Source organism: Rhopalosiphum maidis, chromosome 2 (assembly GCF_003676215.2).
Source record: "Rhopalosiphum maidis isolate BTI-1 chromosome 2, ASM367621v3, whole genome shotgun sequence".
Lineage (NCBI taxonomy): Eukaryota > Metazoa > Arthropoda > Insecta > Hemiptera > Aphididae > Rhopalosiphum > Rhopalosiphum maidis.
In genome coordinates, this window is record NC_040878.1 from 27,727,182 (window position 1) to 27,740,554 (window position 13,373).

At 24.6% G+C, this 13,373-nt stretch overlaps 3 non-coding genes across 3 annotated transcripts; all 3 read right to left on the reverse strand.

The window, feature by feature from the left end:
• Window positions 1-1,384: 1,384 nt before the first annotated feature.
• On the reverse strand, window positions 1,385-1,456 carry Trnam-cau. Its single transcript has one exon. It is a non-coding gene; the product is annotated as a tRNA-Met (tRNA).
• A 1,291-nt stretch (window positions 1,457-2,747) lies between these two features.
• On the reverse strand, window positions 2,748-2,819 carry Trnam-cau. Its single transcript has one exon. It is a non-coding gene; the product is annotated as a tRNA-Met (tRNA).
• Window positions 2,820-3,851: 1,032 nt separating this feature from the next.
• Trnal-caa lies at window positions 3,852-3,973 on the reverse strand. Its single transcript has 2 exons — window positions 3,936-3,973; window positions 3,852-3,897 (listed from the first exon to the last, which is right to left on the reverse strand). It is a non-coding gene; the product is annotated as a tRNA-Leu (tRNA).
• Window positions 3,974-13,373: the final 9,400 nt, after the last annotated feature.

Consider the following 13,373-nt stretch of genomic DNA (forward strand, 5'->3'; position numbering starts at 1 on the left):
GTATATTTATTAATATTTAATTAAGATGTAACAATTTAAGTACGTATACGACTGTGTGAATTAGACTGTGACTTCTGCTATCCGTTATTCACGACGTCGTAAGTTTCTATTTTAATTTTTTTTTGTGTTGAGTTAAAAAAATTAGTTATCTTTGATGTTCTTTTATTTTGTTGCATATTTTTTAAATTCAGCTGTCAATTTATACAAATATTAAAATATATACATGAGTAGATAATTAAGTTATAAAAAATGCATTGACAAGTAAAAGAATACGTTGTTGACAACTACACGATTAGACTTATGCGTTTTATCGGCACTTAAACAGCAACTGAGCAACATGTGCGGTATCGACGTATTGTCCGAACGGTTCCAGAACAGAGAAACGGTGTAGTTTAGATATGATAATGCATTATATCAATTTTATCTTTTGCTAGGTATCGCACAACAATGCGTACTTAAATTTTACTATTTTTATTTTGGTTTTCATATTAAATCATTATTTAATCATACATAAATACATTATATAGTATAATAAGAGTACTAAGTAGTATTGTGTTATACTATTATATGTACATACTACACGGACCAGGGGGAGGGGCCCTTTGGCCCCCTCTAAATACGCCACTGATTATAGCCCCCCTAAAAATTCAACCAAATGTCTACCTATGAATTTTACTGACACATTACTTTAGTCCAGGGGTGGAGGGGTGGCCAACTTTAATAGATTTGCGATCGATCTCCAAGATTTTCTAGATTGTCGTGATCGACCAAAAACCTAGGTTGTCAATAAAAAAAATATGTATATTATATATGTACATGATGCGTGTTACACTTCTTTTATTCGATATCTGTGTAATACAATCTCGTTTTTTACAGTTATTTATTGCGTTTTCTAAATATAATTTTTATATTCGTTTATATAGATATTCAAATTTACAGAAAACAAATTTCAAGAAAATACGAAAGGGTGTCGCGATCGACTCAAATTCATTTCGCGATCGACTGATTGGCCACCCCTACTATGGTCTATAATCAATGCTTAAGTCTATGAACGTTAAAAAAAATGATCATGATGAGGGTGTAAGTGTAACGGCGTAATACGAATAAAGAATAAAGATAGGATCCGTACACGAAAATGTCCATTATTGCTATGTAATTTTTTACGTGATCTCAAAAAACCTGTTTTTTAAAAACTTTTTAAAACACATCATTGTGAAATCTGCAATAGAATATAAAATGATTAGACTGTCGGAGATATGATTAACTAGTTAAAAGTGGTTAAAGGTTAAAAACAAATAATTAAAATCACACATTCAACTTGTATTATTTTCCACAAAAACACACAATTATTGAAGTATTTTCTTATATTTATAAAAATGATGTTTAGCAGAGCGTGGTTTCGATCCACGGACCTCTGGGTTATGGGCCCAGCACGCTTCCACTGCGCCACTCTGCTAATGATGCATATATTTTACATACCTTAGTTATATAAAAAGCTATATACATAACAAACTCATAAATATCCGATAAATAAAAGCATTTTAATACCCAAATTATATAATATTTTGTAATTACTAGTAATGTTACAATTTTGCACATTTCATATTATTATGTTTATTGTTTAATACGTATTTCTATACTATGTAGATACTTGAGAGTTGAGGTACTACCACTGCCCACCGGGTTGCAAGGATATTAAAATAATTAGTTACTTATGTAACTCATATATATGTAATTAATTATATTATGACTCAAATTATTTTTCGTCTAGATAAATAGTCATAATCTCAACAAACGCCTTAGGTATCGAATGTGGCAAACCAAAGTTTTAACCATAATCAAGATTGTGAATTTTTATTATTGTGTTTTTTTTTATATATATATATTGGAATAGAACTGATTTTTCTGTATAAAGTTAGGTTAAATAAAAATTAGATTTAAATTTCAAAGTTTAATAACTTTTTATCACGCCATCTTATTCATGGTCATAGTATAATTAATATATAAAAATAATAAGAATATTTATAAAACTAAAATAGAATATATTTATCAAAATTTTGGATGTTAATACATGATAGAATAATATCTATTAACAACCATACGAAATAGGGACTAATAGCATAGGGACACATAGCCGCTTATAAACGTATATCAAGGTATCAAATTATTATGTATTTAGTAACATCTTTTATTATAAACATTTAATTTATAATTTTAATAATGATTTTCTAATAACTCTGTTGTGCTTTAAAAGTTCTACTTTCTAGTTAATATTACTAAATTATTCAATTTTACTTATGCCAGATTTAGCCAAAACCATTTACAAATTATAATAATTTAATATAATATAATATAATATAATACCTACTTGGCTACTTACATATTTTTATAATATTTTATGAAAATATACTGATTGTCAATTTATAGTAAAAAATATATATCATTTGATAAAATAGGTCTACTGCCTACAATATCAAATAACATCTTACAATATCTTTACATTACCAGTACCTATAAATAAAATATAGTACATAACTAGGCAAAAACTTTAATTTTGTTAATAATGGTTCTATAATCTGTATTATAACATGGCAAATGTTATTTACGCATTCATTGTCCAGTATTAAAATATTAAATACGTGTATTTATTGAATATTGTTATCGTTGATAATTTAATAATATTATCTAATATAAAATAAAATAAAAAATAAACAATTTAAAAATGAAAAAAATTGCATAAATGTATTTAGCAGAGCGTGGTTTCGATCCACGGACCTCTGGGTTATGGGCCCAGCACGCTTCCACTGCGCCACTCTGCTAGATGTTTTGGAAGAGTTGAAAATTGTTATATTTAGGCATATATTTTTCGAGATTCAATGTTTTTTTAAACAAAAAATTTCATACAATTATATTTTATGAGTATAATACTATAAATTTTTACTAAAATTATTAAATATTGTGTAATAAATTTTAACTTATAAAGACAAGAACACTGATAGTATTATACTTAATATATACAATGGAATCATAGATTCATAGGATATTATAAGTATTTATAGATAATTAATATTATATTTTATTAATAATAATTAGGTACAAAAATAATAAAATTGTTGTTTAATTTATCAAACATAATATGTCATAACTAAAATTTTTATATAGTTGAATACACCAAATAAATAGGTATATGTATAATATTTTAGGTCGTATAGTGGTGTTGTTTTTATATTTTTTAATACGCATATTTTTATGCCGGCCACAAACAATTAATTTAAAAAGTATGTCAAATCACAATAACATTGAATTTGAATTTTTAAATATCTAAATGTATACCTTGTAAGATCCACATAACATATAACTGTTTAAACCGTTTAGGTAGGTACTAGGTAATTCTGAGTTTATAAATACTTGCGTGTTCAGTAGTGTGTAGGTTATTTAGTACCTAGTTATTTTAATTTATTTTTCTAAAACTTAGATACCTATACTTAACTATAATTTTTATATTTATTTGTAAGTATAATTTTAAGTTTACGATTATTAATATAAAACAATTAACAAACGATAAATTATATGGTAAATAGGTATATGTATAGTATACGGTATACCTTATACCATTGATTATAAATACTATTTACAATCAATGTTTATACGTAAATATTAATAATATATTTTATTATGTTAACATAATAATAAATTATACCAATTACTCAAGATGTGTGCCATTAGATAAAAGTAATTAAATAATTTTGTGTTACAATTTCATCATATTATTTAAAAAAATGAATTAAGTAATTTTAATTATTAATTAAGTTTTTATTAATAAATAATTACATAAAAAAATACAAAAAGTTTGTCAGAAGTGGGATTCGAACCCACGCCCTCAGATGAGGACCAGAACGCTCAACTATCCATCGCTTTGACAGACAAGGGTTATCCTTGAGTCTGGCGCCTTAGACCGCTCGGCCATCCTGACTTGATACAAATATGTGTATTTGATAATTATTTAAGCAAAATATAAATTTTTTGTTTTCATAACTAATATAATATTATTAAATTTTAATTATGAATAATGATTTTATAATTAATAACTAACATTTTATATTATTATATATTTATATATAATATTTTTATTGACAATATAAACCTTCCATTTAGAGAAAAAATATATTTTACAATTTTTGGAATTTATCTAATATGTATTATAGCTTAATAACTAATTTAATAATAATTCAAAATTTGATAGGTATTTATTTTTGTATATTTGTTGTAATTTTATTACTTAAAATTCTATAACTTAAATTAATTTCAAGATTAATATACCATTTACTCACAAAGTAACATAGTTATTATCTTAGATTCTTTAGTTTCTCACTATTGAATATTAATTATTAGCCTAAATTAATTAATGTTAAATAGGAACCTACCTATCTAATATACAGATACTGAGATACCTAAGTAGTAATTTTGGGATACGTAAACTGCGCCCGAAATTGTATCTATACGTTAAAAGGGTTTAATGTAAATTACGCCTGAATTTGTATCTATGTTAAAAAGGTGTAATGTATAACTGCATCCGACAACTTAAGTTGTGCACCGTTTGTAAAATATACAAAACTTTTGACTTATTAAAGTCTCTATGATTGTGTACTTTTTCAATTATATTTCAGCAATTTTATTTTCGTCTAGATATACCAACATGTTATCGGGTTATCGAGTAACTAAGCTCAGTATCCACCTGAAATATGAGCTCAATCATTAGCAGAGCCAACTTTAACCATTAATGCATGAGTCTTTTCATTCTTGCTTAAATTATAGCTTTTATACAACTCATCCAAATATTTTGATGTTTATAGAAAAGTTAAAATAAATTCAAATAAAAAAACATGTATCAAACTAAATTCTAAATAGTATAAATGAACCCTTTAAATACCAAAATTCTAAAACAAAAAAGCGAAAAGTTACAAAATTTAATTAATAAATATAATAGTGGCAAACTTTAATTTATGAATATGTATCAAATATAAATATATGTTATTATTTGTAATATTTGTTATTTGTAATAATTATTTTACTTTTTAAAGTTATACATTTAATTTTAATTTTAATTATTGATATTATATGATGGCTATAACAAATAAGTATACTTACATTAAAGATAATTTTGCAAAAATATAGCTATAGATATAGATATTTATTTTTACACTTGATAAAAACTCGACATAGTTTACGTGTGTGATATTGTGTTTACCTGTATTTTGGGCGCAGTTTACGATCGCCGAGTAATTTAAATAATTTTATACCCTAATAATAATAATAATAATAATGGAATATAAAATCAATGATGTACCTAAAAACTTGTTATAGGTAGAATCATTTAAATAATTTTTGAAACATGTGTATCACTATTGAATTAAAAAATATTAAACTTATAATAGATATATAATTCTTTTTCAACCTTGATGATTAATTGTAAAAATAAACTTATACTAATGTTTAACTTATTAAACTTGTATTCATAATATGTAGACGACTGATGATTTAACATTATATTTTGATAAAAAAAAAACTGAAAATAGAGGTATCACAGTGTATTTAATTAACTTTTAATTAACTTTAATTTATTCAACTTCAATTGAAACCGAAATATTGTCATTTTTTAATAATATTACGATGTACATTATCATACAAATATATCCATCTATTTACCAACGTTTATTTATAATACAAAATTATATATATGTATCCAGTGGCGTATGTATGGGGAGTAAGGGTTCAACCCCTTCTGAAAGGTATGGTTAGTACGGGCATTGATTTTGATTGTATAAATAATTGGAATTAAAAAATTGAAATTTTTTTTAACGCCCTCTGAAATTAATTTTTTTATACGCTACTGTATGTATCTATATTTATATATTGTCCGAATAATGTCAATAGTAATTCTTGATCAATAATAAAATAATTAGTTATAATACGGCGTGTACCTCTAAAAACGTTGTAGCATGCAAAAGGTACCGTTGGCCTATCTATTTATATCATAAAAATCGCAAAAATCCAAATACTTAATACTCAGGGTCGCTAAAAACAATTTTTTCAAGAAAAAAATCGTATGCACATTTTTGGGGTGAAGAATTTATTTTTCAACTCCAATGCTTAACACGTGTTATTAGATATCTAGCCAAAATATTTTACGTGCGAAAAAACACTACATTTTCGATTTTTTTTTTTATTATTACGGCCCCAGTTATTTTTTGCCGCTTTTCACCTAAAAAACTAAATATATAGTTTTAAGAAGGCAGTGTACTCGTGGTGCATCTAATAACGTTGTAGCGTGCAAAAGGGACCTTGCAGAACCCTTGTTTTTATATCAATAAATTCACAAAAATTCAAATGTTTAATATCTAGAACGACACTAAAATCCACTTTTTTAAAAAAAAAAAGTAATATGCAAGTTTTCGAGGTGAAGGATTTATTTTTAAATTCTGAAACTTTACACGTATTATTAGATATGTAGCCGAAACATTTTACGTTCGAAAAAACTAAATTTCCGATATTTATTTTATATTTTATCGGGCTTGGTCACTTTTAGACGATTTCGCCGTAAAAACTTATTTTACGTCTTTTTAAGTGTTAAGATTGTATGGGAAGGTTCCGCAAACATTTTAGCATGCACAAAGGACCGTTGACCTATCGCTTGAATCTAGAAACTAATAAAATTGTGTATACAATACGTACCTATATCAAAAACACCCATACGAAAAAGAAAAAAGTTGGTAATTAATAAAGAAATTTAGTTCCAATAAATTTATATATAAATTTAGTTAAAAACAGACAATAAAAATGAATAAATTGAATCACGCATTTGTTTATCTTTTTTAAAAAAAAAACCACTCATTTGGCAAATATACACACTAATCGACGATTTGAATGCGGAAGATAAAACTAAAATCAAATTGCCCATACTTATTGCTTTCAAAATTATTTCAAAAATGTACTTCCTACCCACAAAATATTAATTATTTTTATTTATTAACGATTTATTCCACCAAATCATATTATATTTGAACGTTCATAGAAAAATAACACGTAAGACAAGTATTAGTGATTACCAATTACCTATACCTACAATAATAGTCCTACATGAATATTTTTCCAAAAGTAGGCACAATTATGAAGAGAGAGATTAGCTCTCAAAATCATCTATAGCTCTCACAAAAATAATCGATACTTTCCAATGAAATATCAAGGTAATTTAAGAAAATAATGGATAATTTAATATTATGATTAGTCTCCTTCCCCCACCCACGACCAAATAAAAAAAATCAAGTCTCAGCTTATAGACGAATTTATTACAATATATTAAATATTTTTGATAGTTTTAAGGGCATTTAATTCATTGTAAATTTATTTAATTTAATACTAGATATTTGATTTTCTATTAAAGGTATTTTTTATGGGGAATTTTTTCCACAATTTTTTAGTATACTTATAGCATTTTGTTAATTTGTTTTATGATTTTCAGATGATAAGATACTATATTATCTACAGTCCTACTGGTTGTTAAAGAGTAAAATAATCATCATCGATGTGAAGCAACAAAAACAAGAACATAATAATTTATAGGTAAATGATAATACAATTAATAAACACAGAAAATTTAATGTAATCTATTAAATTTAGAAATAATCATCGAGGATTGCATATAATTATAATATCGTACCTATCGCGAACAGTAATAGGTGTATGGACATCGATTGTCACTGCAAGACAAAATCGAAAAAAAATAAACAAAAACAGAATGCCATTGGCAAAATGCCATTCTAAATTCTTTGTGTAGCTAAACTGTCAAGATGTCAAATAATAAATTAATCGGAAAACATTTTATTTGTATGCCAACTACTACAGTGACAACAAATTTTATTGGTTGCATGTGTCAGTAATTTAGTTCAATCCATATAAGGACCTTATTCTATTTGCAGCACATAGTTTTTAACAATTCCATTACTATTACTATTTAACAACAATTTGTTAGTATTTTAAAATAATATTAATAAATATACATTATAAACATTTGTATAGTTAACATTTTTTACTTATTTTGAAAGTTTCGTATTTTAATGTTCTATTACCGTCTTATTAACTTTGAAAAATAAATAAATATATATTATATACATGCATTAATAATCAGAGAAGATATATTCACAATGATTAAATTTGAATAGGTATAATGTAATGATTTATTATCAATACTGAATGTATTATTAAATAATTATTTAATCAATATACAATATACTATGAGACTTATGTCGTTTATGATATTATAGTTATTGTTATATGGTATATAGATAAGTAGGCGATAAGTATACCTATGTCTTTTTTTAATTAAAATATTTACTATATTCTCATAGAGTCATAGTCGATTATGCTATTCTCATAACAGCTATCTTTAAATGGCTGAACAAAATAAAAGAAATAAAAGCATTAAATTAAAATGCATACACATAAAAAAAAACAAGTGGTAACGATGAATTTTTGATGAATTCCAGGAAAAATATTATATAACTATTAGAAAAATACATTTTAGAATATTATTTTCTATTACAATTTTAATTATTTTATCCAGATGAGATATGTTAATTTCTAAAAATAAGGTTTTTTTTAATTTATATTTTTATTCTTAATGAAGTAGTATTCATAATATGAAATTATAAAATAGTATAATACGAAGTTTAATTTATTTTAGAATCACAATACGACGAATCTAGTTCTTATCGCATTAAAAATACAAATAGATCTATTGGACACCAAGTAAACGAAATAACTCTGAAACAGTATTTTGTTTTTATTTAAAATAACTTATAGTTAGAATAAAGTACATCGTATATAATATAAGTCTATTTAGAGTGCAAAATATATAATTGTTCTAAAGATATTACTTTAATTACACACTTTGCTAACGATTTTAACCAAAAATCTGTGTACTATAGTCTGTAATCTGTATTTATAGAATTTCTTAAAAAATGTAAGTCCTCTTAAAAATGTATGAGTGATACTTTTGAATATTTTATATTTCACAGTTTTACACATAAAATAGCGATTTATTAGGTATTTATATATTAATATTTGCATTGAAGACAGTTTATAATATAATATAATATAAATTATGGTTTATTAATTTATGAATAACTATAAATTACAATACAATACATATTTAGACGGGTGTATAAACAATAATAGTTATTATATAAAGTTTCTACATAACCGTCACAAGCAAATTTAACTTGATGAATGACTTCATAATAATTATTATTTGATAGGATTATCGTAAAATTATGAATAAACTTACCTAATGTTTTTTAATGTTATTTTTTTAGGATTTGGCATAACAACAATTAATAAGAACCAACTACCAAGTGAATAGTGATCGAATTAGAACATATTGTCAACAATATAGAAAACAGATCCAAGTTTTTATAATTTTAACGAATGTTTATTTAACATATTTATAAAATTTGAATTCTTATGCCAATTCAATAATATATTTTAACAGTAAAATCGAGTCAAAAGGACGAATAAAAATAGTCTTATCATTTAACGGACAAACGACATCTTTTACAAAACAAACCTTGACCAGAGTATGTGAAGATATTTATGAAATAAATAAGTTTTCATCTGCCCACAAGTTTTTTGACAACTTTTTAGTAATAAGCAAATGAAACAATATAAAACATTAGTTATTATATAATATAACATGTGTAAACAAGACCTTCATGGCTTCATAATGGATTATTCATTAATAAATTTAAAAAATAAAAACTGGCTAACAAATCAGGGACACAATTCCAAGTGGTCTAATAGAAGCATCAGACAAGTGACCATACATACATCAAAACATTATGATGTATATTATTTCTAATTTTATTTATTTAAATAAATATTTATTAAATTTACGTTCAAATAGAATGTTTGCCAAAATGTGTAAAAAATATTTTAGATTATCTTTGACTATTAACAGCAGCCAGTAATACTATTTACTAAGTATTATTGGTGCACATTGCGTTTACCTAAAAAAAACCAACCAAATTTAGATTTAATCGTTGCAATTATTATAGAAGACAATAACTTACAATGTTTTAGATTTAAAGCATAACGAAAACTGAAAGGTTGAAAAATACGACTTTTTTGTCTGAAAACATCTATTAATAATTACTCATCTGATGTAGTAAATCACCTTTAATACCTTTGAATAGAATTAAAAATGTTTATGTATTTTTATGGTGCTATATTGTACAGTATAAAACTAAGGTGACGATTTAAGATGAACATTTTATACTATACTCTTTCTTGTTTTTAAATGTCTTTGTTAAATTATTTGAATAAATAATTGTTGATTCAATTTTTATTTCATGTAAAGGAAAACTTTTAAAACGTACTATTCAATTACAAATAAGTAAAATGTCAAAATAGATATCATCACATCTTAAAATTCTTCAAAGATTCAAAACGATCTCTCCACACGCGACCTATGTCAAAATTCTCCACTTTTTCCATTTGAGCTTTATTTTGAAATTAACCAATTATAGAGGATATAGTTGGTTATTGGTTTTGATTGTATTCCATTTAGTATCATTTTTGGTATGCGAGGATTTAAATTTATTATAAAAATTAAAAACAAGTCTATTCATAATATAATATATTCCATTGGTTGAAGTCTATAGATATAGTTAATAATAAATTCAAAACAATAAAATAATGTAAGTATTTTAAAATAGTCAAACATTCTAGGGTGACTTATATATATGTGTTTATAACAGCATATCAACATATACCTATATGATATGTGTATGTTATTAATAAACATTTGTTTTAATAATTATATTACTTTCTTACGAGTTACGACATAAATTATTATTCATAAACAATATTTATCGTTGTAATATTGCACATTTGCACATATAATTGCGCATTTTAATATAGTATGCGATTTATAGCTTAAACGTGTAAGTAACAAACTCAGTTCAGGATTATTAATGTATGCTGAAAGAGACTGAAATAAATAGAACCAAAACCATATCGACTGAGCGACAAAAATAAAATCAATAATGTAAAATGCATCATAGGCATAGTCAAACAATAAAGGTAAGACTGCTAAAAAATATTATTATTATGAAATGAGAGAACATCGCACAAATAATATAAAAATAATATTATACATACTTATATATCTACATTATATTATTATGTACCGACTTACATTCAATTATATATACAAAAACTGCACTGCACCTGTAGTGTATAATTACCGTTACGGTTGACTAGAGCCAAATAAACCATCCCCTTGTTGGCTACCAATTGATGTCGATTTATTATTTCTCAGGAATACATTTCTGTCTGCATGTATGCTGCTACCAGCCGTCGCCACCGACAAGTCACATCGTTTTGGATATAGTCCAAAAACATGATACAATTTTATACCTTTTTCTAGTTTTTTTAGTCGGCAGTGTCGGCACGTGCTTACACCAACGCTAACCGTAGCATCACATTCCAATGCAATGTCCGGAAACGCTCTTACATCGTTCAAAGAAAATTAATATATCCAACAATTTCCAATGTTCAAGGCCAGAGTCGTTGATAAGTGAATTAAAAGTTGACTTGATTTGAAAGATATTTTTTTCCGTAGTACTTATATAGCTTCTTAACTTCACTATAGCTATCAATCTTGATACGACGAGTTACTAATCACTATAAACGATAAGTACTATAATAACATTATAGTATTGATAATATTATGCAGAAACATATTTTATTTTAATATAGGTAATACAATTTTTAAATTAATGACATAACAAAAAAATAGATTTTGTAATCCGTGAAAATTTCATTATTATAATATATTAAAAATATATTTTCAGTAATAATTTTATGATAATGAAAAATAAATAAAACATTTTGTTTTTCATAAAAAGTAAAACGTTTGACACTCTTTTTATGACTTCTTATGAGTTTATATGCGTGATTAAGGAGTACATATTCAAAGTGTTATTTTATAATGACCTACTCTTAGTCTTTTTGGTTACTTTACAAAAATAAATGTAGTGAAATGCAAGTGTACAATGAAATAAAGCGTAATGCACTTTTATCATTGCTGAAGTACTTCAGATGCGCATTAAAACACCTACACATTATAAATTATTTTTAAACATCTAGTAGATGACACTAAAATTGTACTGTTTTAAGATTTTACGTTTATTTAAGATAAAATCTAAAAAATAAATTGTATTTAAATTTTGTCAATTTGTGAAAAGTACTAGGTATAGAAATGCAGCTAAACGCAATTATTTACTAGTTCAAACGTTTATTAATACACACTTTATTATAATCTTTTATTGCCTCACTCAAAAAACCATAAACCACTAAATAAAAGTAATTAATTCTGCCAGTTTTATGTAATTTATACTGATTTAAAAAACATTAAAAACGTTTGATAATCTAATTAATAATTATAATGTCAAAAACTGGAGCACTTAATAATTCAGTTTTAAAATTCTGTGGTTTAAATATAAAATAATAATAGATTATTTTGTTAAATAGGTATATTTTTAATTTTAATACCTTATGCCTGAAAATCTAATACAAGATTCTTGGTAGGTTTTTCTTATTGTATATTTTAAATAATAAGTTTAGAGTAGGCATGCGACTAATTTTTAATAAGCGTAATATTCTCAAAATTTTTTTGTTATTTTACTGTAAGCACCTAAATCATAAGTCAATATCTTAAAATTATCGTAGAAATTTGAAAAATTTAACTATTACTTAATTATCATTTTTAATATTAATACATTAATACATTAATATTTCAATTAATTTTTTAATTTTAAAACATTTATAGATATTTGAAGATTAAGACATTGTTTAGGTTATTTTTAAATTTTAACTGCTGCTAACCCTTAGTTAAATATTATTGTGAAATATGTATAATTGCATGAAAAATATTTCATTGGTAGTGGAGTTGGAAATATTTACGACATACATTGCACTACTCAATGATTAAGTCTACAAGTATACAGCAGATTTACTTCCCTGATACTTTTTAGTTATATTATATATATTATATAATTTAGATTATATTTAAAATAAATGTCACTTTTCACATAAAAAAAATTAAAATTAAATTGAATTCTATAATTATGAAACTTTCTACGAGTATGATGAACTCTATCAACTAAACCATGTTTGGATGCATATTTAAATAAACGTACAATTGGTATGCATTGTAACTTAGAAAAATAAAAACAAACGTACATGTGCCATGAAATAAGTATTTACATAGGTAATTACTTAGTTTCTTAATTTATAAAATTACTACAAAGAATATT